The sequence below is a fragment of the Mus caroli genome, unplaced genomic scaffold, assembly GCF_978045245.1.
Source record: "Mus caroli unplaced genomic scaffold, Mus_caroli_1 scaffold_4, whole genome shotgun sequence".
Taxonomy (NCBI): domain Eukaryota; kingdom Metazoa; phylum Chordata; class Mammalia; order Rodentia; family Muridae; genus Mus; species Mus caroli.
Genome location: NW_028227259.1, coordinates 6323192 through 6337349, shown reverse-complemented (window position 1 = coordinate 6337349; position 14158 = coordinate 6323192). Strand labels below are relative to the sequence as shown.

The following is a 14158-nucleotide window of genomic DNA, read 5'->3' as shown; positions in this document are numbered from 1 at the left end:
TTCTTTGTGATGCCATAGTTAAGAGGTGATTGGGAAAGTGAAAGTTATTTGAATCCTAGTTATTCATCTGCTGCATTTTCTATTTGTGTATTTTTTATGTACAGATATAATCTCAGTTCTTAGCCCAGACTGGCATGGAATTTTTCTATGTAAACCTCAAATGGTGGTTAAAGGAAAATTGGGCACTTAATGTACAAGATTGTATCTAGATCTTTGTCTCTGACTGCATAAAAATCAACTCCAAATAGACTGAAGACCTTAAAGAAGATCTGATACTCTAAAATTGATATTAGAAAAGTAGTGGAAACAAACTAAGGTCATAGCATAAGTTAGCATTTGTGAATTGAACTGCATTTTTTCCCAGGAAACATGGCAAACCATTGATAATTGAGTTGTCATAAGTGTCACCATAGGAAACAAGCTTGGACATTACCAAAGGACAAAATAATTTGCCAGCATGTGAAATGGAAACCCTAGCACAGTGCTGGCAGAGCAAACATCTACACAACCATCATAAGACCTCGTGTGGAGATTCCTCAAAATGTTAATGCATGTCTCCTGGGAGGCTCTTCCAGTGCCTGGAAAATACAGAAGTGGATGCTCACAGTCATCCATTGGATGGAGCATAAGGTCCCCAATGAAGGAGCCAGAGAAATACTCAGGGAGCTGAAGGGGACTGAAGCCCCAAAGCAGGAACATCAATTTGAACTAACCAGTCCCCTCAGAGCTCCTTGGACCTATACCACCAATCAAAGAAAACACATGGTGGAACTTGTGGCTCTGGCTATATTTGTAGCAGACGATGGCCTAGTTGGTCATCAATGAGAGGAGAGGCCCTTGGTTCTGCAAAGGCTCTATGCCATAATATAGGGGAATGCCAGGACCAGGAATGGGTTTGGGTGGGTTGGGGAGCAGGGGAAGGGAGGAGGGGATAAGGGATTTTCTGAGGGGAAACCAGGAAGGGGATAACATTTGAAATGTAAATAAAGGAAATATCTAATAAAAAAGAAAGGAGAGAGGGAAGGAAGGAAGGAAGGAAGGAAGGAAAGAAGGAAGGAAGGAAAAGAAAAAGAAAGAAAAAGAAAGAAAAAAGAAAGGAAGGGAGGAAGGAAGAGAGAGAAAGAAGGAAAGAAAGAAAAGAAAGAAAGAAAGAAAGAAAGAAAGAAAGAAAGAAAGAAAGAAAGAAAGAAAGAAAGAAAGAAAGAAAGAAAGAAAGAAAGAGAAACAAAGAAAAGAAAAGAAGAGAAAGGCAAGCTCTGGAGTCAACCAGTGTGCAGAGAACTGATACAGAACTCTACACAGTTCCACACAACACCAAGAAGATCTGCCAGATGGCACATGCTGGCTGCGCTTCCTCAGGAAGAGACACAAGCTTGTTTAGAGTTTCTTTCAACAGTGATTTGGTTTCAGGAAGCCAGGGCTCCTGTCATCTTGGAAACCTCTCCATCTCTAGTTCATGTGGCAGCACAAAGCATCCCTTCTGCCCTGAAGAAAGCTCTGCCATCTCAACAGGATATGAGTGGCTGGGCAGAAATACAAGCTGTGGGTTACCCAGATTTCAGGCTACAAAACACTGTTTTGTGAACAGAAGTCAGGACCCTGGTGAACATCTCCATACCCAATTATAAAGAGATTTTGAAGACACTGAGATAGGACAACTGCAGAGGGAATTAGAACTCATATGAATTGATCCAAACCAAGTCCTTTCACAAGGTGGCTACTCTACCTCCACATGTCTATTGAGAGAGAATGTATTTGGGCTTTCAAATCCAGGAGGTGCAACCTGTCACAAAAGTACCAAGGATTCTGAGCAGGAGGGTCAGAAGTCGGTAGCCAGCCTAGGCTACATAGCAAGACTTTGTCTCATAAAAAATAAAGGAGAGAATTGTGCTTAACTTGAGTAGACTTGAAAGACATTAGGCTAAGAAAATAATCTACCAAATAGAGATCAATATTGCCTAATTGAAGCCTAAAACACAAATCTCCACTACTGATAAACAATAGCATGATGGAGAGATGTTTGCAGGATGCATTCTAGACAGTATGTAGAAGGAAGAGGGCAAATATGTAATGCACAGGGTGAAGACCACAGTGCATCATGAAGATCAGTGTGCTCTCACCACTGGAAAAGTGGTGCCTTTGGAAGACAGACATGTTAGCTTGTTCCAGTATGCAGACGTTTATATAGATATAAAATAGGACACGGTAACACACAGTTCAAACACAAAAAGTTTACTGTAGATTAAAAAAAAATAGTCTGTGTATTCCGAGTTGTTTAAACCATACAATTTGTGTCCAGGTTCCAGCATCTGATACTCTTGGAGACACTTGTGCCTAAGCAGATCTTAAACCGAGATCTCTGGATATCCTCGATGGTTGATATTCACTCAGACACACAATGCCTAAAATCAGAAATCATTCACCCTTCAGTATCCAGGACCTTTTTAAAAAAATTATTATTAGATATTTTCTTCATTGACATTTCAAATGCTATACCCAAAGTCCCCTATACCCACCCGCAACCCTGCTCCCCAACCCACCCATCCCCACTTCCTGGCCCTGGCATTCCCCTGTAGTGGGGCATACGATCTTCACAAGACCAAGGCCTCTTCTCCTTTTGATAGCAGACTAAGCCATCCTCTGCTACATATGCAACTAGAGACACAGCTTTCAGGGGTACTGGTTAGTCCATATTGTTTCTCCTATAGGGTTGCCGACCCCTTTAGCTCCTTGGGTACTTTTTCTAGCTCCTTCCTTAGGGGCCCTGTGTTCCATCCAATAGATGACTGTGAGCGTCCACTTCGGTATTTGCCAGGCATTGGCATAGACTCATAAGAGAGAGCTATATCAGGGTCCTTTAAGCAAAGTCTTTCTGACATATGCAATAGTGTCTGGGTTTGGTGGTTGTATATGGGATGGATCCATAGGTGGGGCACTCTCTGGATGGTCCCTCCAGGATCTTTTTTAAAGGCCATCTTCATGGTTCATTTCTGCAGGAGACCATAAACTACCCAAAGGAAAACCTTGCTGTCAGACCAGAGGGTCTTACTTGTTTTCTTTTTTTTTTTTTTGATTTTTAATATTTTTATTACATATTTTCCTCAATTACATTTCCAATGCTATCCCAAAAGTCCCCCATAGCGCCCCCCACTTCCCTACCCACCCATTCCCATTCTTTTGGCCCTGGCATTCCCCTATATTGGGGCATATAAAGTTTGCAAGTCCAATGGGCCTCTCTTTCCATTGATGGCCGACTAGGCCATCTTTCGATACATATGCAGCTAGAGACAAGAGCTCCGGGGTTGCAAGAGCTCATGTTGTTCCAACAATAGGGTTGCAGATCCCTTTAGCTCCTTGGGTACTTTCTCTAGCTTCTCCATTGGGAGCCCTGTGATACATCCAATAGCTGACTGTGAACATCCACTCCTGTGTTTGCTAGGCCCCGGCATCGTCTCACAAGAGACAGCTATATTTGGGTCCTTTCAGCAAAATCTTGCTAGTGTATGCAATGGTGTCAGCATTTAGAAGCTGCTTATGGGATGGATCCCTGGATATGGCAGTCTCTAAATGGTCCATCCTTTCATCACAGCTACGAACTTTGTCTCTGTAACTCCTTCCCTGGGTGTTTTGTTCCCAATTCTAAGAAGGGGCACAGTGTCCACACTTTGGTCTTCATTCTTCTTGAGTTTCATGCGTTTAGCAAATTGTATCTTATATCTTGGGTATCCTAAGTTTTGGGCTAATATCCACTTATCAGTGAATACATATTGTGTGAGTTCTTTTGTGATTGTGTTATTTCACTCAAGATGATGCCCTCCAGGTCCATCCATTTGGCTAGGAATTTCATAAATTCATTCTTTTTAATAGCTGAGTAGTACTCCAGGAAATAATCAAACTCAGGGGCGAAATCAACCAAGTGGAAACAAGAAAAACTATTCAAAGAATCAACCAATCAAGGAGCTGGTTCTTTGAGAAAGTCAACAAGATAGATAAACCCTTAGCCAGACTCACTAGAGGGCACAGGGAAAGCATCCTAATTAACAAAATCAGACATGAAAAAGGAGACATAACAACAGATCCTGAAGACATCCAAAACACCATCAGATCCTTCTACCAAAGGCTATACTCGACAAAACTGGAGAACCTGGATGAAATGGAGAAGTTCCTAGACAGATACCACGTACCAAAGTTGAATCAAGATCAGGTTAATGATCTAAACAGCCCTATATCCCCCAAAGAAATAGAAGCAGTCATTAATAGTCTCCCAACTAAAAAAAGCCCAGGACCAGATGGGTTTAGTGCAGAGTTCTATCAGACCTTCAAAGAAGATCTAATCCCAGTTCTTCACAAACTATTCCACAAAATAGAAACAGAAGGTACTCTACCCAACTCATTCTATGAAGCCACAATTACTCTGATACCTAAACCACAAAAAGACCCAACAAAGATAGAAAACTTCAGACCAATATCCCTTATGAATATTGATGCAAAAATCCTCAATAAAGTTCTTGCTAACCGAATCCAAGAACACATCAAAACAATCATCCATCCTGACCAAGTAGGTTTCATCCCAGGGATGCAGGGATGGTTCAATATACGGAAATCCATCAACGTAATCCAGTATATAAACAAACTCAAAGACAAAAACCACATACATGGTCATCTAGTTAGATGCGGAAAAAGCATTTGACAAGATCCAACACCCATTCATGATAAAAGTCTTGGAAAGATCAGGAATTCAAGCCCCATACCTAAACATGATAAAAGCAATCTACAGCAAACCAGTAGCCAACATCAAAGTAAATGGTGAGAAGCTTGAAGCAATCCCTCTAAAATCAGGGACTAGACAAGGCTGTCCACTTTCTCCATACCTATTCAACATTGTACTTGAAGTCCTAGCCAGAGCAATTCGACAACAAAAGGAGATCAAAGGGATACAAATTGGAAAAGATGAAGTCAAAATATCACTTTTTGCAGATGATATAATAGTATATATAAGTGACCCTAAAAATTCCACCAGAGAACTCCTAAGCCTGATAAACAGCTTCGGTGAAGTAGCTGGATATAAAATTAACTCAAACAAATCAATGGCCTTTCTCTACACAAAGAATAAACAGGCTGAGAAAGAAATTAGGGAAACAACACCCTTCTCAATAGTCACAAATAATATAAAATATCTTGGTGTGACTCTAACTAAGGAAGTGAAAGATCTGTATAATAAAAACTTCAAGTCTCTGAAGAAAGAAATTATAGAAGATCTCAGAAGATGGAAAGATCTCCCATGCTCATGGATTGGCAGGATCAACATTGTAAAAATGGCTATCTTGCCAAAAGCAATCTACAGATTCAATGCAATCCCCATCAAAATTCCAAATCAATTCTTCAACGAATTAGAAAGTGCAATCTGCAAATTCATCTGGAATAACAAAAAACCTAGGATAGCAAAAACTCTTCTCAAGGTTAAAAGAACCTCTGGTGGAATCACCATGCCGGACCTAAAGCTCTACTACAGAGCAATTGTGATAAAAACTGCAAGGTACTGGTATAGTGACAGACAAATAGACCAATGGAATAGAATTGAAGACCCAGAAATGAACCCACACTTGTTTTCTTACAACAGGTTCTTATCCATGATCATGCTTGGAAACAGGTCCTGCTCTGGCTTCAACTATTAAACACTTCATATTTCACTTTGGCTCCACTCAAAACTTACTTGGTGGAATTTACCTTTTAAGCTCTCAGATGCCCTGGGGTAGTGTGCACCATGACATGATCTGGCTTCACATGGCTCCTATGAAGATGAACTGGTTAATGTTTCAGATAAGGGTGTAGACAAGGCAATACAAATTTGGAGAGACAACTAGAGTCACAAAAAATATGATAATACTTTGTTTGGAATACAGATTCTCACCATTTCAACTAATTTCAAAAGCAGCAAAAATGCCAAAGGAATGCTCTTCTCTCTCTCTCTCTCTGTCTCTCTCTCTCTCTGTCTCTCTCTGTCTCTCTCTCTCTCTCTCTCTCTCTCTCTCTCACTCCCCCTCTCTTTCTCTCTCACTGTGTGTGTGTTTGTGTGTCCGTGTGTGTGTTTGTGTGTCCCGGCATCCAACAATGGGAAATTCCTCCCTGGCCCTCTCCTGTATCTGTGTGCATCCTCAGTAGGCTGCTCTTCACTCTCTGGTATCAGTTTTCAGGGAGCACAGTGCCTGTAAATGCTCTTCAAACAGACATAAGAAAGAGAGATCTTAGTAGAAATCTTCAGGACTTATGCTTCACTGTGCTGGCCCTGTGCTGGCATGGGCTGTCAGGCTGGTTCTTCCCGAGTGCTCCACTGATCCCTTCCCCCACCCTCCTCCAACACCCTGGCCAGGCTCAAGACACTGTCCTCTGCCCTCTACATGTGGTGAAGTTACTCACAAAGGATACCGTGGGATTGGATTTATCAGTGATAATACATTACCACCAACCCCTAAGATGTATATTCTTGTAACCTGTTTATTTCAAAGCATATCATTTAGTCCAGGAAAGTGTTCAGTGAGTGCAAGCATTTGCTACCAAGGGTGGGGACGTTAATCCATTCCCTCAGACAGATAGGGTGTAAAGACAGAACTGACTCTGGCTGGTTAACTTCCATGCACATACAGTAAATAAATATTTTTTCTTTAAAGAAATTGACATTATTTTAAACAAAAAACCTAGAGGTAGAAGTGTATTGTAGTCTCTCCACTTACCTGGTACCATGGCTACCTCCATGGCTCTTTTGACTCAGAGCCAGGCAGGCCTCTGTTGTTGGTCAGGGTGCACTGCTTTGGATTGGCAGGCAGCAACATAAAGTTCGCAGGCCTCTTAGAAATCCGTTCCTTAGGGTCTTCCAGGCCCGTCTTCGAAAGGGGGCCTGGGGCGCAGTCTGACACCTGTCATGGAGGTGTCCCTGGAGTGTATTTCGGGAGGATGGTCTGGACTCTCTCTGTTGTAGAGCAGGACCCTCACCCTTGGCCTCCTTCCTGGAGAATGGAGGTGATGTAACTTGTGTGTTCATGATGTCCATTTGTCCAGGTGTAGTAACAATGTGGAGCTGTCCCATGATGTTTGGATCTTCCAAAGACTCTCCAGTAGATATTTCTTCCGAGGTGTAACTGATCTCTGTCTCCCAGATTCTCCTCATGTAGTGAGCCTGTCCCATGAGGTTTGGATATTCCAAAGACTCTCCAGTAGATATTTCTTCCGAGGTGTCACTGATCTCTGTCTCCCAGATTCTCCTCATGTAGTGAGCCTGTCCCATGAGGTTTGGATATTCCAAAGACTCTCCAGTAGATATTTCTTCCGAGGTGTCACTGATCTCTGTCTCCCAGATTCTCCTTATGTTGTGAGCCTGTCCCATGAGGTTTGGATATTCCAAAGACTCTCCAGTAGATATTTCTTCCGAGGTGTCACTGATCTCTGTCTCCCAGATTCTCCTCATGTAGTGAGCCTGTCCCATGAGGTTTGGATATTCCAAAGACTCTCCAGTAGATATTTCTTCCGAGGTGTCACTGATCTCTGTCTCCCAGATTCTCCTCATGTAGTGAGCCTGTCCCATGAGGTTTGGATATTCCAAAGACTCTCCAGTAGATATTTCTTCCGAGGTGTCACTGATCTCTGTCTCCCAGATTCTCCTCATGTAGTGAGCCTTCTGGACAAGCTGGGGGCTGATGCTGTTGAGTGGAGTTGTCTGCTTCTTGAAGCAGTTCCAGGTGGGTGGCATAGAGTGGCTCATTGTAGTTCTCTTTACCTTCTCAAAACTGACGGTGGAAAGGATAGGCATACTAGTTGCCCTCCTTACTTCTACTTGGTTTTTTATGGTTGGCTCTGTGTTTTCCAACATTCTATCACACGGCCTTGGATCTGGTTTTTTTGTTGTCTTGTCTTCCTGTGGTAAATGTTGTTGTTGTTGTAGCATTAAATAAGTAGCCATCACCGAGTTGAACTTTTTCTCCCGCAAACTTTCTCTTATCTCTTCTGGATTGTATCCCAGGAAACGCATGAGTTTGATTATACTGGGGTCCGGGTGGCTTTCAGTGTTCTCTCCCATGGAAGCAGGAGAAGCTTCGTTGTCATATTTTAGCCACGTGAATCTGGCAATCTCTTGGACTGTTGGCCTCTCTCCAGGGTTGATAGTTAGCAATTTGGCTATCACATCCCAAAGTTCTGGTGAGAGACTAAAACTCCTAGAGTACTTTCCTTCAAAGATCTTCTGCTTTGTTGCTTCATAGCCATATCCCTTGAAAGGGAGGTGCCCTGTGGCCATAAAATAAAGAACCACCCCCAAGCTCCAGACATCAGTGGCCCGACCATCGTACCCTCTACCTTGCAACATTTCTGGGGCACAGTAAGGGAGGGTTCCACAGAACTTGACCAGCTTCTGGCCCGTGATTATCTTGGTGCCCAATCCAAAATCAGCAAGCTTTACATCTCCTCTGTGGTCCAATAAGATGTTTTCTGGCTTTAAGTCCCGGTGGACAATCCCTTTCTGGTGACAATACTGGAGTGCATACACCATCTGTTTAAACAGTCTGTGGCACTCCTCCTCTGCTAGATAGCCACACTCTTCAATTCTACTCAGCAGCTCTCCTCCCACAGCATGCTCCAGAATGATGAAAATGTTTCTGGAGGTGTCGATTATTTCTAAAAGTTTAATAATATGGGGATGATCAAGGGATTTCATGATTTCGATTTCGGATTGCACAAGGGGGTTTCCCCTGCTTTTGGGGAGGATTTTTATTGCTACTTTTGTTTGTGTGGGGAGATGGCTCGCCAGTTTTACCTCTCCAAAGGATCCTTGGCCAAGGGTTGTTAATATTTTATAATTTTCTGTTATGGCGAATTCGCCAAAGGGGTTGGACCTGAGGTCCTCACATGCTTGCCACCTCTTCATCATTGCTGATAAGTCAATTGTTTTGTGGTCAGTGTCCACAACACCTAGGGATGCAAGAAAAAAGGGAAGTAAAAGTGGGTCTAAGAGAAACATTTATAGCCTTAAATTCCTGTGCTAATACAAACACAAAAGTTGTCCAAATGATCTAATGATGCATGTCACAGTCATAGAAATATTAGAACAAGCAAAATCCAAAAGAATTAGAATCAAGTTCAGAATATGAATTGATGAAATGAAGACAAAAATAATACAAAGACCAATGTAACTGTCTTAGTTTGGGATTTTTAGCTATGAATAGCCTCCATGACCAAGGCAACTCATATTAAAGACAATACGTATTTGAAGCTGCCTTACAGGTTTGGGAGTTCAGTCCATTATCACCAATGTAAGAATATGGCAGCATACTGGCAGGCATGAAGCAGGAGGAGATGAGAGTTCTACATCTTCATCTGAAGACTGTTAAGAGAAGACTGTCTCTTCTTAGAAGTTAGGAGTAGGAGCTCAAAACCCACCTGGACAGTGGCACACTTCATCCAACAAGGTGATACCTGTTAATAGTGCCACTCCCTGGGCCAAGCATATTCAAAACCACTCTGGTAACAAAGACTTGTTTATTCTAAGGATAACAATAACAAGTAATCTTCCCCAAGATAACTCATAGAAATTGGAAGATATACATTAACAATATTAGGGAGAAGATAATGCAGTATACAGTGGAATATACAAATGGAATCCAGACATCCAAACAATCAGTAGGGAATGTCTTAAAAATGTTCCAGTGAAGTGGAAAAATCTAGAAAAAATTGATGAACCTCTAGATACACATTAAACTACCAACTAAAACTAAAAAGAGGGAAAACATCCAAACTGAAGACTGTATGAGTCAGAGGCAGTTGATGGCAAAAAGCTCCAGTGTTTTCTGGGTAAAGGAGGGAGTTGCACATATGAACTCACAGCATTGTGACCTGCTTAGGCTCAAGTCAGTCAAAATCTCATGAAGAGGGGAGGTGGACAGGAAATCACACACCTAGCTGATGAGCCCTTCAAAACTGATAGCTGTCAGGAGAGCTATCAATTTTAAGGATGTGGCCCCTTACGGATAAGGTTGGACAGACTACTCTTCAGTGGAACGCCACATACCTGAGAGTATGAAGACAAGAGAAACTGTACTGGATGGCCAGACACAAAACAAACGACCCAAACCAGGATAGTAGGAAATGCCGAGTGGAGGATCTGGGTGGAGTTAGGGGAAAGGATAAATACAACCAAAATATCATGTAAAATTCTCAAAAATTGCCAGGTGTGGTGGCGCACGCCTTTAATCCCAGCACTCGGGAGGCAGAGGCAGGTGGATTTCTGAGTTCGAGGCCAGCCTGGTCTACAAAGTGAGTTCCAGGACAGCCAGGGCTACACAGAGAAACCCTGTCTTGAAAACAAAGAAACAAACAAATCTCAAAAATCAAATTTCAAACAAAAATGCAAAAAGATTTAAATAGTAATTTAAAAGAATTTCTTAACAACAATAAAAATAAGAAGAGGCCAGACCAGACAAACTCATTGGTGATTTTCATCAAATCTTTAAAGAAGAGCCCACACCAGTACTTCTGAAACTATTTACTAAACTAGAAAGAGGAGCAGGAGCAATCAAGATTCATCCTTAGAGAATGTATTTCGCAGATACTGAGGCCACATGGGCACAGTAACAAGAGTCATAGTAACATAGTCAACACCTGTGAACACAGACACAATAATCCTTAGTCTGAGAGCTTAATGCCTCACACAGAATTCAACAGCCCTTGAAAGGGCTTCCAAACTTCCTGATCAAGATGGATTCATCCAGTCCTGCCAGGGCTGCAACAACCACCACCGATTGACAACGCTGCATAGAAATGGAAGGGCAAAAACATCCAGTGGAAGAAAGACAGCATTTTCAACAAATGGTGCTGGCACAACTGGTTGTTAACATGTAGAAGAATGCGAATAGATCCATTCCTATCTCCTTGTACTAAGGTCAAGTCTAAGTGGATTAAGGAACTACACATAAAACCAGAGACACTGAAACTTATAGAGGAGAAAGTGGGGAAAAGCCTTGAAGATATGGGCACAGGGGAAAAATTCCTGAATAGAACAGTAATGGTTTGTGCTGTAAGATCGAGAATTGACAAGTGGGACCTCATGAAACTACAAAGCTTCTGCAAGGCTAAAGACACCATCAATAAGACAAAAAAACCACCAACAGATTGGGAAAGGATCTTCACCTATCCTAAATCAGATAAGGGACTAATATCCAATATATATAAAGAACTCAAGAAGGTGGACTCCAGAAAGTCAAATAACCCCATTAAAAAATGGGGCTCAGAACTGAACAAAGAATTCTCACCTGAGGAATACCGAATGGCAGAGAAGCACCTGAAAAAATGTTCAACATCCTTAATCATCAGGGAAATGCAAATCAAAACAACCCTGAGATTCCACCTCACACCCGTCCAAATGGCTAAGATCAAAAATTCAGGTGACAGCAGATGCTGGCGAGGATGTGGAGAAAGAGGAAAACTCCTCCATTGTTGGTGGGATTGCAAGCTTGTACAACCACTCTGGAAATCAGTCTGGCGGTTCCTCAGAAAATTGGACATAGTACTACTGGAGGATCCAGCAATACCTTTCCTGGGCATATATCCAGAAGATGTCCCAACCGGTAAAAAGGACACATGCTCCACTATGTTCATAGCAGCCCTATTTATAATAGCCAGAAGCTGGAAAGAACCCAGATGTCCCTCAACAGAGGAATGGATACAGAAATTATGGTACATTTACACAATGGAGTACTACTCAGCTATTAAAAAGAATGAATTTATGAAATTCCTAGCCAAATGGATGGACCTGGAGGGCATCATCTTGAGTGAAGTAACACAATCACAAAAGAACTCACACAATATGTATTCACTGATAAGTGGATATTAGCCCAAAACTTAGGATACCCAAGATATGAGATACAATTTGCTAAACGCATGAAACTCAAGAAGATTGAAGACCAAAGTGTGGACACTGTGCCCCTTCTTAGAATTGGGAACAAAACACCCAGGGAAGGAGTTACAGAGACAAAGTTCGTAGCTGTGATGAAAGGATGGACCATTTAGAGACTGCCGTATCCAGGGATCCTTCCCATAAGCAGCTTCTAAACGCTGACACCATTGCATACACTAGTAAGATTTTGCTGAAAGGACCCAAATATAGCTGTCTCTTGTGAGACGATGCCGGGGCCTAGCAAACACAGGAGTGGATGTTCACATTCAGCTATTGGATGTATCACAGGGCTCCCAATGGAGAAGCTAGAGAAAGTACCCAAGGAGCTAAAGGGATCTGCAACCCTATTGTTGGAACAACATGATGTACTAACCAGAACCCCGGAGCTCTTGTCTCTAGCTGCATATGTATCGAAAGATGACCTAGTCGGCCATCAATGGAAAGAGAGGCCCATTGGACTTGCAAACTTTATATGCCCCAATATAGGGGAATGCCAGGGCCATAAGAATGGGAATGGGTGGGTAGGGAAGTGGGGGGCACTATGGGGGACTTTTGGGATAGCATTGGAAATGTAATTGAGGAAAATATGTAATAAAAATATTAAAAATTGAAAAAAAAAAGAATCACATGCTCAGCTGAAGAATGGAATTGTCATTTAAAAAGAAGATCATGGATCTGGAAATCACCCCGTCGTGTTTAACAAGCCAGTGCAGAGATACTGGCTCTCAAGTGCTGAAGCATAGGTAGGGGAAGGGGCCTGTAGTAAAAGGGATTCATTAGGAATGGAAAGAAGAAAGAAGGGACTGGGGTACAGGTTCTTAGATTAGGTGAATATTCTTAAAGTACATTATGTGCATATTCAGAAATGTTTTAGGGAACTGTCCTACTTTATGCTTAATGTTTATTAACAAAAACTTTAAAAAGTAAATAAATGGCAATGAAAATGAGTAGGTAGAAAAAGACAAATTGAAGGTAATTAACGATGATAATTTAAACTATGTAAAAAAGAAAATCTAAAATCAAAGACAAACTAAAAAAAAAGAAAAAAGAAAAAAAAGAAAACTAAAACCATTACCTGCAAACCTCAAGCAGTAAAGTGAGAAAAGGGCTTACCTTGTCAAAGTCCAAGCAGGTTCACCAAAATCCGAGTACAAAAACGTAACCAGTGTCCAAATAAAACAAAAAACCTTCGCCAAAATCCGAGTCCAAAAACGTAACCAATGTCCAAGTCAGAAAAAAAACCTTCGCCAAAATCCGAGTCCAAAAAACGTAACCAATGTCCAGTTCAGAAACCTTCGCCAAAATCCGAGTCCAAAAAACGTAACCAATGTCCAGTTCAGAAACCTTCGCCAAAATCCGAGTCCAAAAACGTAACCAAAGTCCAATCCAAATTTTCCCCAGAATCCAAGTTCAAAATTATCACCACAGTCCACGTCTCCCAAAACACCACCAAACCACTCTCCGCACCAAAAGGACAAAAACCAGCCCTGGGCAGTACATTTTATGGGCAGGTGTCTGTCATTTATCACAGTGGTTCTTTGTGAGGTCAGAGCAAAACATGGACCAATGAGGGATGGCCACACTCCTGTCCCAGAAGACTGTATTAGCTACTCTGCAGTCACTGCTACCAAGTGCCCAACCAGAAGCAACAGAATGGTTTATTTTGGCTCACACTTTGAGGGAACAGGGAAAGCATGATGTAGAGTGATAGCATGTGGCTGTTCACACAGTACTGCTGGTCACCCCATATCCAATGCCAGGTCAGGAAATTCCTTCCTAGAGCTAGGAGCCTACCTTTTAAAGCTAGATTCCAGCTTCCCTTCGCAGTATTACCAGCTAGAGACCATGAGTTCTGACACAAGTGTCTATAGGGGATTTTTTTTTTTAATTCAAACCACAATAAGAACTGTCTCCACTCTAAAGGTAATAGAAACAGTAGTAGGAATAATGATAATATAGGCCCCCAAACCTTTATGCTTTAATGGGTATAGACTCTGGTTGCAGGAAACATTTTAAAAAGAACCAACAAGTTCCCGCACAACTGCCAGGCACCTACAACTCTCTGCCCCGTGGTACCTGGCTGGCCAGTCACTGGCAAGCAGTGGCCAACCTGTTTCTATCCCATGGAGACTCTCTGACCCAGAGCTCTTGAAATGTCTCCACCCAGCTTGCTATGTTCCCACAGACAGGATCTGCCATTGAAATGGGGAGACTAGTCAT

The 14158-nt window shown here is 42.0% G+C and overlaps 1 protein-coding gene and 1 pseudogene across 14 annotated transcripts in view; one reads left to right on the top strand and one right to left on the bottom strand.

The window, feature by feature from the left end:
* Positions 1–14158, top strand: part of LOC147004899 (protein DBF4 homolog A-like) — a 390457-nt gene that overhangs the window by 315083 nt on the left and 61216 nt on the right. The window lies entirely within an intron of this gene.
* On the bottom strand, positions 5727–13213 carry LOC147004900 (sperm motility kinase X-like; annotated as a pseudogene).